General features: G+C 37.8%; 1 long non-coding RNA gene across 1 annotated transcript; it reads left to right on the top strand.

Moving 5' to 3' along the window:
* The first annotated feature begins 966 nt into the window (after positions 1–966).
* On the top strand, positions 967–22,852 carry LOC131383537 (uncharacterized). Its single transcript, XR_009213678.1, has 4 exons — positions 967–1,091; positions 9,006–9,098; positions 22,071–22,262; positions 22,583–22,852. It is a non-coding gene; the product is annotated as an uncharacterized LOC131383537 (long non-coding RNA).
* The last annotated feature ends 829 nt before the right edge of the window (positions 22,853–23,681 follow it).

Genomic DNA, 23,681 nt, shown 5'->3' on the forward strand with positions numbered 1-23,681 from the left:
CTAGCTCATTTATTCTTCACTCCTTCATTCATTCATGGATTCAATAATGATTACAAGCTAGTAACTCTGCTAGCCAGATGCTTGGAAACTGAAGATGAGTGAGTTTGTGATCTCATCGTTTTGTAAGGTTCACATAAACAATCTCAACATATTATAGAATTTCATACCAGACATTTGTGCTACCAGAAACACAAAGCCAGAAAGGAGTTAATTTACATGTAGGTTGTTGTAGGGTATAAATAAGAAGATGAAAGAATCTGGCAAGATTTTAAAACAAAACATGGCATTTGAACAGATTCTTCAGAAAGGACTGTTGATCATAAAGATAAGGGGAAAAAAAGACATTTCAGTCAGGGAAGAGTATTTATTCAGTATCGATTGGGGCAACATGTTTTATGTAGGTGTTTTCTTAAAGTACTCTGTGTTTTTGTCTCACAGGAAGACTAATCAGTGTATATTTATCAAACACGCACTGTCTGCCAGGCACTGTGCTAGCCTTAGGATATGACAGTAGGGGAGATAGTCTCCCTTTCCTCACACTCTAGCTGGGGAAATGTGAGATGCTTAACTGAACAAGTAATTAAAATAAATTATGATCAGGGCTCTAACAGGGGAAAGCAGGTTGCTATACCAGCACATAGCAAGGGCACCTAATATGGTCAAGACTACCTGGAGGAAGTTACCTTTGGTTGAGATTTAAAAGATAAATAGGAGTTAGACAGATGAAGAGGGAGGGGAGTAGAGTTTCAGTGAGAGGAACCAAGCTGTGGAAGACTTGGACGTAGAGAGGGTATGTACTACAGAAACTGGAAGGAGTTCAGTACGGCTGAGGCTTAGAGGAGGGAGGACAGGGCAAAGGAGAGACTTGCAGCTGAGAAGGGCAGGAGCAAACTTTAGAAGTTTACATCCTATCCTGAAATCTTAGGAGAGCCTTTGAGACATTCTAAAGAGGAGGGCATGGTAAACTGTGCATTCTAGAACATAGCTAGTGTGACAGACAGCAGAATGGAAAAGAATCAGGGCCAGACACAAGGAGACCAGATAACAGGCTCTTATAGGAGCCCAGGAGAAAGATAATGACCGTTTACCAGGTTAGCAACTGTACAGACAGAAAGTCTTGAGTGTGTTTGTGACAAATATTTAGGGTAATGATATAATCTGGCTTTGAGTTATGTATGAAGGGAAAGAAAATTGAGGATCCCTGCAAAGATTTTGGTTCCTACTCCTGGCAAGTAGACATACAGTAGTGTCATTCAGTGACAAGGAAAACAAGAATTTGCAAAATCACTAAAAATTTTTTCAAAAAAATCTATATGTAGGGAACCAGGTTTACTCAACATCACAAGAAATGTAGTTCTATCTGGAGGGAGGTAAAAGTAAAATGTGACTTAAGTTGATATTATAAAGGCATTTCTATGTCAATGCTAAAGCAGCTAATTGAATGACAGAGCCTGCCAGATTCTGAGCAGAAGACAGAAATGATCTGATTTCATGTAGAAAGATTATTCTGGAGAAAGTGTGAATGGGGGATTGAAAGAGAAAGTGGCTAAAGATGAAGCAGGAGATTATTTCAATTGTCCAGGCAAGTGATAATAAGGTCATAAACTTAAGTAGCCATGATGGGATTCAAGAGGAGGAAACTATAAAGATTTAGAGGAGAGAACCAATAGGTTTCTATGATAATTACATGTGATAGGGTGAGGAAAAAAGGGATGCTGAAGATGAGCCAGATATTCTACTTCAGGAGACTGGAGGAGGGGCAATTCCATCAATGGAAAGATATTCTTTAGAGGGGGAGAAGTAACAGGAAAAACAACAAATTTGGTTTGGACATGTTGAGTGTGACATATCTGTGAGACATAGAAGATATTTAACATGTTTGTTGTAATTATGTATCTGGAGTTCAGGGAGGAGGTTGGGTCGTGGAAGTTGCAACATTTATCAGAGTCAAGGGAAGGGATGATAATTGCCCACAGAGGAAGAAAAGAAGAGAAAGAGGAAACCCTGGGGGAAGTCTTACATTTAAGATGTTGAGGGGTGGAGGTAGAAATGATTGAGAGGCAAATCAACCTAAGCTCTGAAGTTGGAGATCCACTCAAAGACAAAGAGATTTCAGGATGCTTGACATGTATACATGCTAGAATTGGAAAGTAAGAAGCTGGGGAATGGGAGACCAGCTTGAAAATTATAGCATCAGACCAGGTCCCCAAAATGGTAGATTTCAGCCCCAGTATATTGTAGTATTTCATGCCAGACATTTGTGCTACCAGAAACGCAGTGCCACAAAGGATTTCATTTACATGTAGGGTTGTAGGGCATAGGGTATAAATGAGAAGATGAGAGAATCTGGCAACACTTTTAACACTTACAAAGATATGAATGAGGATAAGCCTTCGACTATAATGAATAACAAAAAAATACATGTCAAATTAATTCCTTACATAATCTTTTTTCCCATAAATCTGACAATTTTGATTGAAAAAAACCCACTAGATTAAAAAGTGATAGTTCAGTCACTAGTGGAGTCAAGAACTAACAGTAACTATTATTAGTTGGGTGAATGGGCCAGAAAGAATGGAAAAATAACTAATAGTAATTTGGCTGTTTGAGTACTCAACTGAGAACCTGTCATAAGGCATCAATTTAAGGGTTCCTGCAGCAGTGTTCAGCTCCAAACAAGGTCAGTAAAAAACGGCAAGTGCACAAGCAAAGAGACTCCACCTATTCAGGCATAATACTCCCTCCATATCTATTTGGAGACTCTTGAGATGGCTCTGGTGTTTTTGTTTTACAAGTCCTGACCAGCATGTGTATGACATAATGACATGTCAGTGCCTACCAAGTGTCAGTGTAAAGTATTAGTTTTGAATTTACCCAGGCATCTCATTAAAATGAAAAACACAGTGTAAAATTTCTAATGAACCTAAGCCTCTGTCTGGTTTGCTCATAATTCAGGAAAAGCCATAAGCAGAAAGATACTTGTCTCTATCCATAGCCAGAGCCCCAACTAAGTACTGTATTGTGAAATGAGTCATTTCCCTGTAAGCAATGATTTGAAATGTGCTGTAATTGCTATGCTACCCATGTCACCCAAGGAGAAAACAAAACATCTAAGTAACATCACTATGCCTTACAAACTGTCAAACATTCATCGATGATTTCATCTCATACTGGTGATGACCCTTCAGTGGTTTCTTTTACAATAACAGACCTGCCAGCTTGGTCTAAGAGAAGAGGAAACTCACAGAAAGCAGAGCATTGGGCTCATAATTAATTTCATCACTACCATCCGGGCAAAACCCAGAAGCCTATATTTTAATTGGCTTGCTAACATATTTGAAAACAACATTTCTAATGAGATTATTTTTTTCCACATTCAGAAATAATGAGAGAAAAAAGCAACAGTTCTATGTTAAAATATCTTAATACTTGGTATTGGGAATTTAGAAAGCTATTATCTATTTAGCATAAGTCAACTTGACATTCCGCTGAAACTAAGATTTCGCTCCAGTTAAAAAGCACTTGGAGGCCCTGGCATGAACAGCTGGATTAACAAAATGGAATAGAAGAAATGTTTGCATTACTTTGCTAGGGCTGCCGTAACGAAAACCCACTAACTTGATAGCTCAAAGAAAAGAAATGTATTGTCTTATAGTTATGGAAGCTAGAAGCTCAAAAGCAAGGTGTTATCAGAGTTGACTTTTTTTGAGGACTGGGAGGGGAGAATCTATCCCAGACCGCTGCTCTTTGTTTGTAGATGGTCATCTTCTCTCTGTGTCTTTTCATATCATCTTCCCCCTATGTGTGTCTAGCTCTGTGTCAAATTTGCCCTTTAAATCTTTATAAAGACACAAGTCATATTAGATTAGGGCCCACCCTAATGGCTCATTTTAACTTGATTACTTCTGTAAAGACCGTTATCTACAAATAAGGTCACATTCTTAGATACTGGAGGTTGGGACTCCAACGTATCTTTTTTGGGGAGAAACAATTCAACCCATACCAATAGTTAAAATAATCCTTCTGCGAGTGCAAATGAATTGCTTTAATTCCATCCATTTATGTGTTTGCTATCAACTGTCTCAGCTAACAAGATAAAACAAAGACAAATCAGAGCTACACTGTCACAAAGTTTCATTGCTGAGAGGTTGGGTTGGTAATGCCTGTCCAGTTCGTTAGACACAGATATATCAAGAGTAATTTTCTTGCAGAGTCCTGCCATTATTGTCTCAGTAAAACTGACTAGAGAATGTCTACATGCCTATTCATCCTATATCATTTATGACCATTACCATTCACCAAATTTTTAAATTCCAGTAGCATGGAACCCTAGAATTCTACATTTAAATTTATCTATCACTGACATTCTTAGGGATTCTAAGTATTATCTCTAGCAAAATATCTTCCTCTCTAAAGCTGAACAAAAGAATACTGCAATGTGACAAATTAAGATGAATTTGGGCTTTTCATCTGAGAAAGTCGATAGAGACTTAGACTCACTCGCACTGACCTGGACTCACAGAGAGTTTTATTCTGTGAAGAAGCAAGAACGTTACCACGATATTACCATCATAGAGGACCAAATAGGCCATTTCCAGTCCCACTGCATCATCCTGATCAAACTCAGAACATGAACTATCTTCTAAAAAAAAAATTCAGTATATATTAAAGGATATTCATCCAAGAATTATTTCTAGTAGCAGAACTTTAAATGTGTACTCAATCATCAATCAGTAAAGATAGCATTAACTATGTTATGTTTACTCTATGAATGATTAAAGTGGTAAACACAAAGATTATATAGCATCATGATCATGTGATTCTACAGCAAAATACACAGCAGACAGCTCTGTTCATGCCCACAAAGTTTTCAATCAACTTTTGAGGGCCTTCCTCTAAAATTTAAGGAGAAAACCAAGGATAATCAGATAACTGAGGAAAGGTCCTAATGTAAAAGGCAGAGCACAAAAGAAGGGGATGTGGGGGAAGCTACTTGGAGGCGAGAGACTGTATAAGAAGAAAACTTCCAAGGAAAACTATCATCTATATCAGTGAGATACGTAAAGTATCATACATGAAATAAGAACAAATATTATTTAAAATTTTTAAAGAAAAAAATCAGAGTTCAAAAATTTTTGAAATTAAATATAAGGGAGAAGAAATAACAAACTCAATGGGATAATTGGAATACTGAGAAAATCTCCAAAAATTAAAGTAAAAAAATATGGAAAATAAGTGGGAAACATTAAGAAAACTGGAGGATACTTCAGGCAGTCCAACTGAAAAACCCAGAAAATGGAGGGGAGAATATTATTTTAAAAATCATAAAATATCTCAGACTTGAAGGGTGATAGTTTTAAGACTCAGAAAAGCTTTTTGGGTATCTACCATAATTTTTAATGGACTTACTAGGGCATATAATTATGAAATTTTGGAATGAAGGCAAAGATATAAAAATTCAAGAGAGAAAAAACATTAAGTTACATACAAAGGATCAGGAATCAGAAGGATGCTCAATTTTCAAAAAAACAAAAGAAGATGGAATATAATAGAGCAATGACTTCAAATTTCAAGTGATTAATTCCAACTCAGAATTCTATATCCAGCTAAATGAGCAGTTAAGTATGAGGGTCAACTCTAAAGACCTTCAGACATGCAAGGTGTCTCCAATGTGGGTTTCCCCAGAAACAACTCCAAAAACAAGGACTTTAATGCAAATAGTTGATTTGGGAACTGCCAAGGAGGACTGGCAGGGGAATGGAGAATTGAGAACAGGAAGAAAAGGAGCCCAAGAAAGGATGCTTTATTGGATATGTCACCTCAATGGACAACTGGGATTCAATCCTCCTGAAGAACTGCAGGAGACAGAACACGCATCATAACTATCTTTGCCAAGGGGTGAAAAAACTGTTCCATCACTGGCTGAGAGCTTCTCCTGTGTATGAACCCTGAGAAAAAGTCATGTGGAGTCAGAAGTGCATGCAGTCATGTCCATTAACACAGACAGAATTTTAAGCATCGAAGGAATCTGAGAGGACACCAACAACATCTGCTACAGGTCTCAAAACATTTACTTTCTCCTTAAGTTATGCAAGGAGATGTTTCATGGAAATGATGTAGCAAACCAGAAAAGAATATGATACAATAAGGCCAGGAAACAGAGGATGCAATTCAAAAGACAGATGAAGAGCACCCTTGGGTTAATGGTAAATGGAGATCCAAGGTAACGACCAGACAGCAACCAGGTGAGATTTAAGGAGGTCAGTAAGCCCCAGGAAAGATGTCCCCAAGAACATGAAATGTATAGAGTATCTGATGTGTTTCAATGTATGAGAACAGATTGAGACAACTGAGGGAAACATCAATGTTGAATAAGTGATAAGTACAAAGAGAATTAAGAAAACAAATAAGCAAGACAATTAGTAACTCAAAGGAAAAACAAAAAGTTGTATAAAAAAGGAAAAAACTCATAGAATACTATATGAATAATGCAGTGTTCTGAATTTTCTATCTTGACAATATATCGTATCTGTACACACAGATCTACCATATTTTAAAAGCCAAATAATAGCTCCTTAATAAGAACACATTGTAATTCATGTAACAGTCTCCTAACGACAGGCATTTCAGTCATTTCCAGTTTTGTTTTATTACAAATGATGCTGAAATAAACATCCTTGAAATTTTCTGGAGGACATAGTCTTAGTAATGAAATTTCTAGGTCAAATGGTAAACACAAATAAAGTTTTGATGACTTTTTTCTAAATTCTTCTCCAAAAAAGTTTCATCCATATAAACTCTCACCAATAGTGCACAGTCATTTTTTCTCCCGCAATAGATATTATCAATTTGCTTTCTGTGAGTTTTTTTTCTTTTTGACAATTAAAACTACAAGAGTAAAGAGGGAGAATTTCATATTTAAAATAATTATATCTATGTATTATTTTAATTTTGTTCCAATGTATTATTTTTAAATTATACTTAAATAATTGATTAATTGCTTTAATCTAACTAATTAAATCTTCATACTGCACTGGCAAATTTTTCAAAACAAATAATGTCCTAAAGACGTGAAACATTATAGGTGTCCTTAATGCTAAATTATTTTCCTCTATAAAAATCCAGTCTATTCTGCCATCTATAAAATAGCTGCCAAAAAACCAATGTAGTTATTAAGAAATTATCTTTAATATTTTTAAAGGATTCATATATCTTGCACTGTTCATTAATCTCAAAACACCTGATGTAAATTCCAGATCTTTTAACCAAGAAGGATGTGGCTGTAAGGAAAAGAAAAATACATAATTCCCATTTCTTAAATGAAGTATAGGATAATTAATAAAAATTACTGACAACAAATGGGAAATCATATTAAATTATGTGGATGGATGCCTACGCCTTAATTCGCACAGCCTCTTAGCTCTCTACTAAGACATTCTGCCACCCACAGATACAGATCTAACTGTGGCATAAGTATTTTACATACCCTCTCCTAAATTTCTAAGCATTTCTACTTTTAACTTTCTCTGGTGTTAAAAATCTCCTTCATTAAGACAAGCATTGATTTATTTGGACTGAGAATATTTCTGACAGGATTTGAAACTAATTATTTTGTCCTAGATACACAAAAATAGATTCTTATGTTTTACCAACTTCACAAAACCATGGACCTTCCTCCACTAAAAAAAAACCCAAAAACTTAACTGAGTAACTTAACAGCAAAATCTTATAATCACGAAACGAGTTTAAACCTTAGTCCTTTAAACAGCTATTGGCTATCAAACTAAATAATTTATGCAAAATCACATGAATTTGGCCATTTTTTTCAAATTGACTATTTCAAAACTTTAAATGTCAAAAATCCTAACGGAGACTCTGAATTCACCAACGTCCCAGTTGTGACTTTAGAATAGTTACGGTTCCAATAATTGTTCTGAATTGTGTTCTGCTGAAAACCTCCTCAACAGAATTGAAAGTATAATCTGGGCACTGTTTGTATTTGGTATGTGCTGGGAATAGAGGAGCAGAGCAACCTCTCTGCCCATGCAGCGCATTTTGCATAATTTCATTATTAAAGGGTTGCTGATGAATAAAATGTCATAGATACAGAGGACTGAGGCAGGGAAAGAACGTAAACTGGAAACCTGGATACTGCAAAGAATCACATAGTCCATGAGGGCCAGAAGTCCTTTCCCATTTTCTATACGGTCAGACCCTTATTTGAATATTCATTCATCCTAAGCTCCACAGGAATATAGAGATGTTGGAAGGAGTTGGGAGGTGAACGCTGAAGATGATTAAGGGTTGGACTAAGAAAGAAATGAACAGATTGCTAAACTTGGAAAAGGAGGGAGCTCTGTTTAAAAAAGGCTTCTGAGTAATGGGACCAATTAATAAACAAAAATAGAATCTCAGCTGCTTTTCATTCCCACTGTGAACAGAATAACAGAAAACAGGTGGAACTAAACATGAGGGTGAAGGCTGCCAACAGTTTAGCAAGTCAGGAGCAGCAGTGTCTACAGCAACCAGTTGTGATATTCCAATCCACACAATCTGTGAAGTAGGGCAATGGTAGAGGTAAATGTGGTCACTGCCACAAGAGACTAAAACAAATGAGTGCTTGAAGGAGGGAGGAAATATTTCTAAAAGCACCAATTGCAAGACCCCACTTCCAGACTAGCTGTCAATAACTTGTATGGCAGTCAGACATGTAAATTAGAATAGCCCTGGAGCTGGGCAGCCTGGGTTTGAATCCTGCTCTTCCGTTTGCTAGCTTGCTGTCCTTAGACAAGGCACTTAACCTATCTGTTCTTCCATTTCCTTATCTATCAAAGGGGAAAATCAGTGTTAACCTAGTGGAGTAGTTGAGAGGATTGATGAATTAAGTTACGTGTGTGTGTGTGTTCTCATATATTTGTTATTATTATTCCTCAATCACAAAGTTGTGAGTTGGAGGAATGAATTTTGGCAGAGGATTAAACTTGTTTCAACATTCTAATGTCCAGAATCCTCTATGAACCATCATTTGCAGCAAGTACACTAAATGTGGACACTCATGCTTACGATGACTGAGGCAGCAGACACCATGAGACCCTGAGGTATGACTCATGCAAAATGGATTCACCTTTATCCAATATTGAGAATTTAAAATTTAGTCATCTACATGCACGCAGCCGGAGGCCATTACCCTAAGGGAATTACGCAGGAACAGAAAACCAAATACCGCACGTTCTCACCGGTAGACCCTGGGGACTACTAGTGAGGAGAGAGTGGGAGGGGGACAACGATTTAAAAAAAACTATTGGGTACTATGCTCACTACCTGGGTGATGGGATTGTTTGTATCCCAAACCTCAACATCAGCCAATATACCCATGAAACAAACCTGCACATGTACCCTCTGAATCTAAAATAAAATTTGAAATTTTTAAAAAACAAAACTCCTAAACAAGAATGTCAAAAAAAAAAAATAAAACTTCATTATCTAATTATTTAAGACTAGGCAACCTATGTTTATCTTACACAATAATTCTTTCTTTATAAAATACTATATTAGCCAGAACATATTAATTTCTAATCACCTTACGTAACAGAAACCACTTAATACATAATACATATCACTGAATCAATGAAGCCACTAATTAATTAATTAACCAAAAACTGACTGCAGATCCAGAGACCTTTGGCTAGCTAGCCTGCGTGTTCCCCTTTGCTGGCTTGTGATTTGGGAAAGGTCATTGCAAAACTTAATTTTTGATGTATTTATTTTTAAAACTACAGATAGGCACAGCTTTAAAACAACAATTTGTTGCCTCACCTCTAAGCAATCATAATTTAAAATAAAAGATTATAATCAAAATTACTATATTGGGTAATCAAAATGTCTTTAAGATTTTTGATATTTGGAACTTTAAAAAGAGAAAAAAAAAATCCCTTTTTTCTGTCAGTTTGCTGTGCAATTATGTCAGTTGTTCAATCCAGACTTAAATAAATCATGTTTTACTATGAACTACTCTGTACATAGAAATGCTTTATTCTTCCCTTTCATATTATTTAAAGACATCCCACTCATATGCATGAACACATATAAGATTCTCTATTACAATTTTTCTTTTTTATACTTATATGAAAATATAAGTTTAATAAAAGTGTCATACTATGATAAAGCGAAAGTGTTGCATAATTAGAAGTAATTTCTGTAGACAGATTATCTGAATAAGAGCTGTTGTATCCGGGTTTTTATTTTTAGGCAAAACAACCCTTTATGTTTTTTTCAGCTTTATTGAGGTATAATTGATGCACCGAAAAAAATCTGTACATAATTTATAAAGTTTGATGAGCTTGGACATGCATGTATCCTCTTGATATCATCACCACAATCAGGGTAATAAATATACTCATTACTTCCAAAAGGTTCCTTGTGTCCCTTGGCTATTTTATGGTTTTGTTTTATATTTAATTTGCTTGCTTGTTTGTAAGAAAACATAAGCTCTAACCTCTTAACAAAATTTTAAGTACATAGCACTGTATTATTAACTACAGGCACTGTGTTGTACAGCATATATCTAGAACTTACTCATCTTGTACAAATATAACTTTACACCCATTGAGCCCCTGGCAACCATTACTCTAGTTTCTGCTTTTGTGAGCTTGACTATTTTAGATACCTCATATAAATGGGACCATGCAGTATTTGTCCTTTTGTGACAGGATTATTTCACTTATCACAATGTCATCCAGTCCCATCTACATTGTCATAAATGGATTTCTTTCTTTTTAAGATTGGGTAATATTCCACTGTATGTATTCACTGCATTTTCTGTATTCATATGTCAATGAGTATTTGGGTAGTGTCCATATCTTGGCTATTATGAATAGTGCTACAATGAACATGGGAGTGTTGATATCTCTGCAAGATCCTAGTTTCAGTTTGCTTGGATCTATAGCCAGGAGTAGGATTGCTGGATATTGGTTTCTGTGCTTGACCAAAGTGGTGGAGCTGAGCTGCTTCAGTGACAGATGATGCCTTGTGGATGAAGGGGACTGGGTTTTTGTGTGTTCGAGCTCCCATCTCTCCTTGAACAACATATAGCAATAGAGAAGCCAGGAGGTGTTCTATTTACACACCCTGAATCATGTAATTTCTGAATATGAGCATTTTAAACATACAGATGAACATAACTTTCAATAATGCTTTCACTCAGTGCTCTCAGATCAGTGAGATTGTGATTTATTTCTACATTTGGAATGGACTTCTTCACAGAGCTTAACACACACTTTTAAAAAATATAGCATGATATAATAAGTAAGGCCAACTAAGCAACTGATGCAAAAAGATTTGCAACATATAAACTAGACAAAAGATTAGTATGCTTAACGTACTCAGAGCTCCTACAAATGTAAGAAGATAAGCAACACAATAGAAAAACGTATAAATGGTATTGTGATATTTCATATAAGAATAAATGCACAGCCGGGTGTGGTGGCTCACGCCTGTAGTCACGGCACTTTGGGAGGCCAAGGCGGGCGGATCATGAGGTCGGGAGATTGAGACCATCCTGGCCAACATGGTGAAACCCCATCTCTACCAAAAATACAAAAAAATTAGTTGGGTGTGGTGGCCACGCACCTGTAATCCCAGCTACTCAGAAGGCTGAGGCAGGAGAATCGCTTGAAACCGGGAGGTGGAGATTGCAGTAAGCCAAGATCATGCCACTGCACTCCAGCCTGATGACAGAACAAGACTCTGTCTCAAAAAAAAAAAAAAAAGAGTAAATGCATATAATAAAAGATAAAGTTATGAAAAGATACTCAGTCTCACTAGTGGTCATTAGAATGCAAATTTGAACAGTAAGATATTTTTCAAATACCAGATCAATTTTTTTAATTTGCTTTAATAACCAGTACTTAAGAATTGCTGATGAGATGAACTGTGATCAACTACAAGAAACTTTTTGAGAAGTGTAACAACCATACTTACAGAAGTTCTAAGAAGACAAATATCTATCCCAGCAAACTACTTGAGGAAAATATGAGTTTATGGTAGACATTAGTTGTCTCAAGCTCTTAGTATTTGTCTCCCCTTTTAATAACTGCTCGGCAATTATCCTTGGGTAATCACACTTTCATACTTTCAATCCAAATGTTTTGGTAAGGGTGGCTTCATGCTCCAGAGTCCAGAGGGGAGCAGGTGGCCTAAACTTGGCAGACAGAGTACTGATACCCTGTTACAGTGACTGGTTCAGGGATGGGCAACCAGGCCAGCGAAAATCATATCCAGTACCTCAGAAAAAACAACGGGGAAAGAACAGCTTTCTTAACACTGTAAAATGAGATTTAAGACTGGAACTGATGATGACTATTTTGTCAAAGAGGAAAGACTGCTTGAGAATTAAGCTTACAGAGACAAATGCTGAACCAAGAATCAAATGTAGACAGGCTCCTGAGAACATCATTTCTGTTTCTGAATCTGACAGTAACTGAAGCTTACATTCCTCCTGGCTTTTCAACTACCTGAGCCAGTAGAGTTGAATCAACGGTGCATATACATTCTATGGAATATTATGCAACTTTTTAAAAACAATGAGACAGAACTACACATGTTGAAAGCATGGCAAAGTTTTTCTCTAAAGGACCAGATATTAAATATTTTTGACTTTATAACTAAAATGACTCTGTTGCAACTACTTAACTCTGCCTTTGTAGTGTGAAAACAGCCATAGACAATACGTTCAGCATGGCCAGAGTCAGCCCATGAACCATGGTTTGCCTATCCATGGTACATCATTAAACGAAAAATGATGCCATTTTTATGAAGGAACTTGCTTAAAGAACGATTTATATACAACCATATGTTAAAAGTATAATGAAAACAATGTAATAACAGATAGCATTGCTGATTACCTCAGGTGGAGTGGTTTTGAGAGGTGAAGCCAGCTGGACTTTCTGGGTCAAGTGGGGACTTGGAGAACTTTTCTGTCTAGCTAAAGGATTGTAAATGCACCAATCAGCACTCTGTGTCTAGCTAAAGGATTGTGAACGCACCAATCAGCACTCTGTAAAAATGCAAAAAATCAGCACTCTGTGTCTAGCTAAAGGATTGTAAATGCACCAATCAGCACTCTGTAAAAACACACCAATAAACACTCTGTAAAAACCCACCAATCAGCTCTCTGTATCTAGCTAAAGGTTTGTAAACGCATCAGTCAGCATTCTGTAAAAACAGACCAATCAGCACTCTGTAAAATGGACCAATCAGCAGGATGTGGGCGGGGACAAACAAGGGAATAAAAGCTGGCTGCCCAAGCAAGCAGCAGCAACCGGCTTGGGTCCCCTCCCAAGGTGGCTTTGTTCTCTCGCTCTTCACAATAAATCTTGCTGCTGGTCACTCTTTGGGGTCTGCGCTACCTTTATGAGCTGTAACACTCACTGCGAAGGTCTGCAGCTTCACTCCTGAAGTCAGAGAGACCACGAACCCACCGGAAGGAAGAAACTCCAGACACATTTGAACATCTGAAGGAACGGTCTCCGGACACACCATCTTTAAGAGCTGTAACACTCACCACGAGGGTCCGTGGCTTCATTCTTGACATCAGCGAGACCAAGAATCCATCAGAAGAAACCAATTCCAGACACAGTTTTAGAGGAAGATTGAAGAGAGATTTTTAATTTTGAATATTTTTCTTTCAATTTCTGTGTTATTTGACTTGTTATAATGAACATGTGTTACTTTTTTATTTAAAAATATCTAATAACCTTAAAAAAAAGGGAGGTGCATTTTTTAATGTAGTTCCTAAAATTTAAAAAAATTTGCATTATAACCAGAATTTGGGGACATCATGAATATTCAACCTGCCCTGACCTTTTAGCACCTGGAGGCCACATTCAGTTTAGCAGACCTATTTTATAGAGAAGGCCTAACGAGGTATTGCGCTTTACTAAAGGTTACAGAGCTAATTAGTGGTAAATCCTCATCTAGAAATAAGGCCTCCAGATTCCTAGTCCAGTCTTTTTTCAGCACATATTACAGGTCCATAGATGTTCTTTCCCTTCCTCATTTGAGAATTAATGCATAGAAAATAGATGCTTCTCCAAACATATCATCATGAATATGTTTATAGCATTATAGCATCCAGCTCCAAGCAGCTCTGCCTTCAAAGATTTTTACACCACAGTCAGATTTTCTCTTCTGTAAATTGTTAGCACTATTTTTAGGAGTCCTTTTCTCTGGCAGATCCAGGCATTCTCGCATTTGAGCCCTGTCATCTCTTCAGTGTGTATTTAGTAGTTTCAGCACTCTGCTCACTGTTTGCATATCATGACGCCAGGCAGAGTTCAGCAATACAGAACGTCTTATCCATTTCCTCTTAATCCATTTTATATTCATCCTGAGCCCATCAGAGCAGGAGATGGAATGAGAGTTTTATAATTACCTTTTGCAAACAGAACGTTAAATTATTATACAGTAGAATCCTCTAGTTTCTTGGACATAAGACGGCCTTTACTTGCCAGTGAACAGATCTGCCTGTCTCTATAAGTACACATATGTACTTTGGAAATCAGCCCTGTTAGCTTGAAGTTATTGATCAATTTCGGTAGATTACTGCAATAGATTCTTAAAGTGCTTTAAGATTAAGAGATGTGCTTGGCTTTCTTCTGTCATGTATCTCAAAGGAAAACCATGAGATGAGACACACAATGAAAAACAGCAGGTAATACCATATGAGACTCCTTATTAAAAACATAAAGTGCCTTTCACTCCTGCTTTTATTAAGTCTACTTTTCAAGCTAAATGGGGGGTTAGGTGAGGCGATTATAATACAAGTCACATATAACTATTTCATTATCCATGTCCTACAGCAAGATAGCCCCCAGAATGCCTTTGAAAGCTCCAGAGTGATGGCAGCAGGTTGAATATAATGAACAATGTTACAAATGGGAACATGAGACGGCAGGTCTGGTGGGGACGGAGTCTTCTAGAAACTGTAAGGCTGTAATTACTGAACACTGCTTCGGTTTCAGTTGACTTTGAACACTGGTAACCATCTTTGGCGGATTATATTTTTCTCAGCTAGTTAAAATGAAGCCAGTCAGAGAACCTGAAATTTATAAGGCATAATACATAGGCAAAGGCATTGTCTGCTTTTATTACTCTAATTTTCGTCTGGTTTCCAAGCTCATTCCACTATGTACTGTGCAACTGAATTAAAATTGGGTTAAGAAATAGATTTATATTATTATGTCTGAAGGCTGAATGGCTAGAAGTTATATTTTTAAAAAGAATTGAACAGCCTAATTTTTTTGGTGGAGGAAAAGAGGCAGACATGGGATTCCAGCTTTATGTGTCAGCACTCACTTTTTCTTAGTATGTTATTTGAAATAATCACTAAATTAAGAACGGAATGAAGGAAAGTGAATGAAGAGAGACAGAATGAGCGGGAAAAGGGAAAAAGTATAAACGCTAGTTACGATGAAACGTTGTAACTGAAACCAGCAAAACCAGTTCCAGTGATTTGATTTGCCTTAAACATTTAACCCAAAACGACGATAAAATGAAAATTGCTGACAATGCCCACTTTAATTTAGTTTGATTTCTAGTCCAAATTTTAGGGGGCAAGAGAGTTAGTATAAATTTATTAAAGAGCTTGAGTAAACTCTGGTAGCTGACCTGCTGCGTGGATAAGCCAGAATCCAGCTGAGCATAGGCCTGCTTTCTTGTCTGGAACTACCTGAATAAAATTCAATTCAGTCCAATTCAGAGAACACAGCACAGGCAGGGCTAAGCCCAGCAGGGCAGACACAGGCCCAGTGGTAAATCACAAAACAGCCTCTATCCTTACTACCCATTCTTTGTTCTCTCTCTCCCTGGTAACACAGGGAATCTGGTTAAAGGGAACATCGTGGACACATCGATAGAAAAAGGAAAGAGAGCCATGTCACAAAAGCACAACCTGAGGGGGATGTATGGGAGAGGTCAGGATGCCATTGCCCAGCAGTCAGCCTCTGGCCACCAGCCCTGTGCTGGACCCATGAGCAGTATGGTAGCTGTGAGCTGAAAGAAAAATCACTGCCTCCATTTACCATCTTGGTTTTGGCATCCCCTGAGGGTGTCACCCTACCTGCCGCAAATCCTGAGATCCAAGGCAAGACTCAATGTGCCATGCCCCTGGGATGCATTCTGCCTCTGTTAGCAGCAGTGACAGCCCTCCTGCCTCACATCCACGCAGAAGCAGAAGGCAAGTGAGCGTGTAAGAGTGCCGGCTTGGTTTCACAGAGGATGTTGGCACCCAGATGACCTCAGCCCACCCCAGAGATCCCCTGTAAACAGTCTCCATGCAGGCCTAGAGCTTCCTGCATTCCTAGCTGAGGGTGTTCTCAGGCTGCGGCAGCAAGCTCAGTCTGGACTCAGCGCAGGCTGGGCCACCCAAGAGTGACTTCCAGCAAATGAGGGACAGGAGTCAGTGGATAACCATGCCAGCTTCCTCGGCCCTCGGGGGAGCTCTGAAGTTTGCGGTACACAGTCTCTCAGGAGGTCCACGTGCAATTGAGCCCTAGTTTCCCACAACCCTTTGTTGACTTTTCTCTTGCCTCATGGTGTGTCCTGGGATCATCTCCTAAATAAACGACCTCACTCAAACCATTGTCTCCGGATCAGCTTTTAGAGGAATGCCCTCTAAGAGCCTTGGCATTACAGCTATGACCAACCAGACCAGAGCTGCTCCTGGGTTCTGTCTCTCTAGACACTCATACTAGAAACAAGACATTCAGAATAAAAACAAATCCAGTTTGTCTTCCACATGGTATCTAAAGGTGGTTATCATGGGTGCCCCCGCCCCAAGACAAAGCCTTCTTGTCTCTAAATGTTCTCAGCTTTTTTATGTTTATTCTGTTCTATAATTTCTAGACCCACTGCCACCCTACTTGTGATCCTCTAGCTGGATTCCATTTTATTAACCCTCCTTATAAATGCCCTGTCTCTTCACTCTCACCTTGACTCTCTAGCACATCTGCCCCTTAAGGCTCCATGTGACAGTCATCCCCACACTACTCTAAGGAAGACGACTGTCCACAGAGGTCCTGACATTACCTTTTTTCAGATTAGTCACAAATATCCACCTGACATTTGTTACAATCATCTGTAAGAAATCCTAGGGACACCATCTGTTAAATTTTTCAAACAACCGTTAGAATGTAATTTCTGAGTACTCTGAATTAGAGGTTCTGATTCTTGTAGGAGCCTTGAATTCCCTTAAGAATATAATGAAAGCTGTGTACTCTGCCAAAAAAAAATACATATATGTGCATCCACAATTGTGTATGAGATTTGGGTGGATTTAGAGATCTTCCGAAGTCCATCTCTGAACCGAGGCTTAGAGGCCACATTTTCATCTAAACTCTTCCCAAAGCATCCCTCTGCTCAAACCAGAAGCATATTGATTCCATCACTCTCAAGTTCCATTACTCTCCAGGCACAGAACTAAATTCATGACTGTCATAAAATTGGGACATGGAGAGACAATTTTATTTGCTCTAAGAGAAGATTCTGCTTGTTGACCACTGTGTGACGAAAGCCTAGATCTTTTTGGTAGAAAATGCTGAACAAAGTCACTCCCTCCTGCTTCGCTGTCTCATGCTACGCAACAATAACCCCCATACCTAAAATGTCCTGCTACATAAAGTGACCTTCCCACAGCACCTCAAGGTGTTTGAATTTTCCTGAAAATTTTCCAAAGTTCCAGTTGGAGTATAGGAGGTTTTCATTATGGACAGTTGGGTGAACCTGCCTTCAGAAAAAGCTGTCTCTCTAGACAACATCATTCATCTGGAATGAAAGCTTATCAAGTCTGTGGCTATTGTGCCATTTCTTTTACAGAACCAAGAAATGAACCGATTTCAATCTCCAGTACCTAGACGGGATATTAAAATAAGTTGAATGACAAAGGAGATTGAAAAGTATTTTGGACATTGGTGAAGCATGCGTGCTATGCACAATCATATAATGTTTTAGCCACCTACATTCATAGTTGCTCATACACTTACACTGGAGGAGACAGAGAAGCTATGATTATTGTTAATGGCGTGACTTGGCTTTTTTTTAATTTGCAGAACATTTTAAAAGCACATGTGTAATGCACATTCTTTCTTTTTTAATATTTATTAAATGCCTTTTTCACTGTGAGGTATGCAAAGATAAATTAATCTGTGATTAGTGATAATTTTTATATTATCATAGGGGAGATGAGACTCTAAAGTAGTACAATTGCTTCAGATCAAATGCTATAGGTATTTCGAGAGCTCTTTCCCATGAGATTTACCTAATAAATTCGAAAAGCAGATATTATTCTATGTGTGATCTGCAAATACATTGTTTCGAATTCCTTTTCTGATCAATCAAAAGCTAAGGTTTTTTTCTAACAGTTAATTTGGAGTACAAAACAATAAATAAAAATAAAATGTACCTCTTCTCTAATTTTAGTAAAATACCCCACCTACATGTCCTAATGATGAAGTTAAGATTCCTCAGCTAAATAAACCAAAATTTGAAAATAAGTAAAATCTACATATTTAATAATCATCTGTAGGCATGAGCAGAAACTATATGGGAACTAAGATCTATAACTAGTCATGTTCATGGAGGGTACAGTTTTTGCCAAATTCATTTCTAATGATACTTGGTTGACTACAAGAAAATTGCAGCAAAACCCCATGCAAACAGACCCCACAGAAACAAAATTTGTATACAATGTGATTGACTCCTTCCTTCTATCTAATCATGTTTTCAGATCTGGTGGGGTTAAAGTTTTTATATGGGAGGTAAGGCATGAAGTGAAATGTAAAGGGAAAGACAAAGCTTGGTGGAAGTGGCAAAAAATACAAAACAAAACTCTTCTTAGGAGGTACAGGGGAAAAGAGTGGGTCCCTGGTCTCCAGAGTTTTACTGGCTCAGTTTCCCCCAAGTAAGGCCAATGAAGTGGGCACAAATTAACCAGGAGATTCATGGAATTGCTGCTGCTGTCCTAGAATTCCCAGCCTTCCCTGGGAAGCTGGATCAATGTCAACGGCACTTAAATCAGAAAGGACAACCAACACCAGGTGGCATTACACTGCAACTGGGATGGAGGCCGACTGGGATCCTCAGACAAACCCCAGAACTGTGGCAGCTAGCTGGACAGGCTCGCCCCCACCCCATTCCATTAACCTCATAAAATTGTGAGCTTGCATTTTATAGGATTGGATATTTTGGACCCCACTTATCAGGTTTTGGCAGGGGTTCACTTGGTGAAATATCTTCTAGGTCATCGTTTTTATCCAAAAACAAATTTAAGAAAGGTCAGCTATAGTTCGAAGGAATGATGAACAACTCAAACAGAAATTGAAATCTGCAATATTTTATGGAAGCAATTTGGAGGCAAGAAACAATATTGAATGAGAAGTGTACAAATATGAAAGTTTTCTCAGTATATTTTTGTTCAGGTTTTTAAACCATATCTAAGCACTTCATAAGTTTACCATTTTAAGCTCAAAATAATGAAGAAGCAACCACTGTCTAAAAACACATTAGAATCATGGGGCAATTTTAATTCAACAAAACCAAAATCCCAGATCTCCAAAAGAGATTGTGCTCAGGGGATATACACACAATCAAGCCAGAATTCATAAGATCATGAAATGTGACTTCCTGACCTTTGAAATTTCAAAGCATATATTTTGCCTTAGTGATATAACTAGTTAATTCAAAAAATATTTAGGTAGCAGCAATCAAGCTATTAAACATTTTCAGGAATTTTCACATGAAGATTTTTTAAAAGTAAATGAAAATAAAAGATTATTACTCATGTCAATCCCACTTTGCCTATTGACTGCATGGCATTTCATGTAGATTGCTTCTCTGTCTGCCTCCTCTTTCTCTCTCTCTCTGTCTCATACACACACACACACACACACACACACACACACACACACATACACACGCACACAACAATAATGATGGCTTGCTGCAATAGGCAGAGAAACAGAACAATATCCCAGAATAGATATGGAAGGTGCCTAGAGTTCTTTATAAAGTATTACCTCTGGTTTATTTTTTAAAAACTCTTCTGTTATCAAACAATGGTGCCTCGGAAGTATAAAGAAGGACTCTGCTAATGCACAATGAAGGATTCTGCCAAAGTACTAATGAGCACTTTTGACATCGTTAATAAAGACATCAAAATTTTAAAGAATAGAAACATTTCTTATTAGGGTTTAAAATGAGTGTTTTGGGCAACCAAAACATTTGTACCTCCTCACTAGTTTCCATGGTTCTTGTGACTATGTCACTCAGTCAAAAGCACTGCAAGAAGTATGTAACCACTGTTTTTGCACCATATGGTATACTGCAGTTCTGGGGAAGGGGAGTTAATTGGCTATATCTGAGCAGTCACAAGATTTATAGGTTTGATTATCAAAAATAGATGCTTTTACCCTGATATATATGGAGCTTTTGCTGTTGTATTAATAATAATAAAAGCATGCCAAATGAATGAAAAAGCATCATTATAAAAGGGATTTGTGTGTGCAATGAAACAGCATGGGTGCCTCGTGGCTTCCACAATGAAGATGTAACTATTTTCATATACAAGTTATTAGCTCAAGTTGTTCTTTATTACACCATAACTTTGCTCCTATAGCAACATGGTTGTAGCAGAAAAATAATTACGCCTGGGTGTTACATGCCAGATGTTTTTAAAGCAAAGGTGGCAGTTTAATTCTAAGCTAGTTTAAATGGTAGATATAAGAAGTACCAGAAAAAATACAAATAAAAGCGTTACAGAAAAGTAAGGTGAACTTAATTAGATGCCTATATTCCTAGATACCTTTTTTCTAAACCAGCACTACCCAATAAAAATATATGCTAGCATGTAAATAATTTTTAATTTTCTGATAGCCACATTTTTTAAAAGTAAAAAGAAATGAGCTTAATTTTACCAATACATTTTAACCCAATGTATCCAAAATATTATTTCAACATGAAACTACTATAAAAATGTATGATGAGTTATTTTACTTTTTTTTCTCTTGGGTTTTTTTAATCTGCTGTATAATTTACACTTACAGCACATCTCAATTCAGAGAGCTAGATTTCAAGTCTTGATAGCCACATATGGCTGGGTCGTGGCTCCCATAATGAACAGCCCTGTTCTAGACTTTTCTCTTGTCTGCATTTAATACTACAGCTAATCTCTCCCATCTAGTTTATAATAATACTCAGAGAAGATGACCCTGGGAAGGCTCTCCAGAATCATTAATCACTCTGAAACATCTGCCATGTGTACTTTTCACAGAGGGCAGCTGAATCCTTTCATTCAATCAAGACGATCACAGTTCTAAGTTCAACCCAGAAAATATTTTTTAAAACAGCTTCTTTAAAAATCCTGAAGTCCAAAAACTGTGGCTCAATTTTGCTGTCTCCTTGTGGAAATGAAAAATATCCAGAGATAGGAAGTGGCAAGCCTGTAAGTGGTGCAATCCACATTCTTGCCTAGCTGTGGGAGTTGAAGGGATGGAGGTTGCATGCACTTATAGTGAAATTAAAGGAAATAGTATACGGAAAGCATCAGGGCCTGCAATGTTTTCCCAGCAAAGAATTACCAAAGAAGAAAGACTCTGTCTCTGCCCTCAAGCTCTAGGTCTACCTGGGATCCAGGGTAACAGGACAGAAGCCATGACATGAGAACATAGGCAGAACCCAAGAAGTGGAGGAAATGGGTTAAATCACAGGATGGTTCTGAGTGTGGATTTGTGTGGTGTAGTCAGCCACCCCTCCCAATCCTAATCTTCACTTATCCTACTGCCCTTCCTTGAAACATCTGTATATGGATGAAATTTAAATGTTTTTTTGTTTGTGTGTTTTTAAGTGAACATCAGCCTTAAAAAAGCAAATCACAAAAGAGCAACTTGCAGTGTAAGATGGAAAGAAAGGGAAGCCACAAGAGAGAAAGAACAGTCCCTTTTGGGGGCCAGGGAGGAGACATGGTACTAAGTTCGCCAATTGTATGTGTATTTTCTTTTTCTTTTTACTTTACCTGACAGTGATCTCTTAGTCTCTGTCTCTTCAACTGTCACCTGTGAGGGCCGCACACAAAACACAGTATTGGGGGAAAGGCCCCAGCTTGCCTGCCTGGAAGACTTCTCTGACGGTGATGCAATGCAGAACAAAGGGAGTGTTTGCCGGAGTAAATGGTGCAAATTCAGCTGAGTTAATAAGATAACGCAGTGAAGGAGGTGAGTCAGGTAGGGTTGGAAAGAAGTATTGGGACCAGGCTCTTGCTGGATTCTATTATAATTGCATTTCTCCCAGCTACCTGTCTTCTAGGTTAGCTCACAGCCAGGTACTACTGGGTTCTCCCTGGTGGGACAGAACTGACGAGAATTCAATCAATTCCAGTTAGAACATGGCCAGTGGGGTCCCATCAGTAATCTCCCAGAAAATAAACTTTATGAGGACAGAGCCTCTGTTTTGTTACATAGAGCCTAGACTAGTACCTTAAGAAATATTTCAAAGATACTTATTAGTAAATTTAACAAATATTTGTTGAATGAAGGAAAAGAAGGGAGACCAGCAGCTGCCAGTTTGGAGAATCAAGATTGGCCAGCATTGTGATATCCCCAGAGGCAAGACAAGAGGGCCAGTGAAAACCTACCAAGGCCAATTATGAGAACACATGGGAGAGAGGTCCTGGGGTGCTGCAGAAAGAAAATAGAGAATAAAAGAAATTTGGGGGCAATCATTCCTCAGGTTTGAAGTATAAGTGAAGTCAACTCATTTGTGGATCAATTTTTTTTCTACCTTCATCTGTATTGATTTATCACTTCTGTTAAGAGTCTACCCTGAAACCTAATCACTGTACTTTCAGTAGGCTAATCCTAGATTCACCCTAGAGGTCATTTTTAGTTACTCTTAATCATACTGTCTTCTAACAAGCCAAATAATTTCCCTCCATCTTTGATGTTTATGCCGTTCAAATATTTGTAAAGCATTATCACATCTCCCATTAGTTGTTGCTGAGCTAGGCTTTAAGGATTAAGCACATTTAGATCCTTTAAACCTAGTAAATGCCTCAGATCAATCCTTCCATTACTCTAACCATTTCTGAGGCTCTTCTTGATAGCATCTTCAGAGTCTTTGTACATCTCTACACTACTGAGACATCTGTAGCTCAACTTGATATCCCCAAAAGACCCTAACCAACATCACATCATGACATATTTTTCTTAAATCACCTGCATCAAAAAATCCCAAAAGTGGATTATTTAAAATTAGATTCTTGGGTCATACAATTAAACCTAGCGAATCACTGAGAGATGGGTTCAGAAATTCAAAATGGTAAATTAACAAGATACCCCAGATTATTCGTAGGCACCTAAAACTTGAGGACCAGCTGCAGCAAGTCATTACCGAGAAATCCTCAATATAAACTTTGAATACATTTTCTATATAGGCACATAGGCCTGAAACTTTCAAAACATTATACACTATTATTTATAACTGTCCCACAAGTGAAGTCAGCACTGAGAAAGCAGCAAGGATCTCAGACATGCAAGAGGAGACAAATGTACCAGGCACATTACTCGTTCTTTTCTCCATTGTACTGCAATGCCCAGATATTATTTACTTCAAGTTCATAGAATTGGGTTAACCAT

The sequence above is a fragment of the Hylobates moloch genome, unplaced genomic scaffold, assembly GCF_009828535.3.
Source record: "Hylobates moloch isolate HMO894 unplaced genomic scaffold, HMol_V3 SCAFFOLD_5, whole genome shotgun sequence".
Classification (NCBI taxonomy): domain Eukaryota; kingdom Metazoa; phylum Chordata; class Mammalia; order Primates; family Hylobatidae; genus Hylobates; species Hylobates moloch.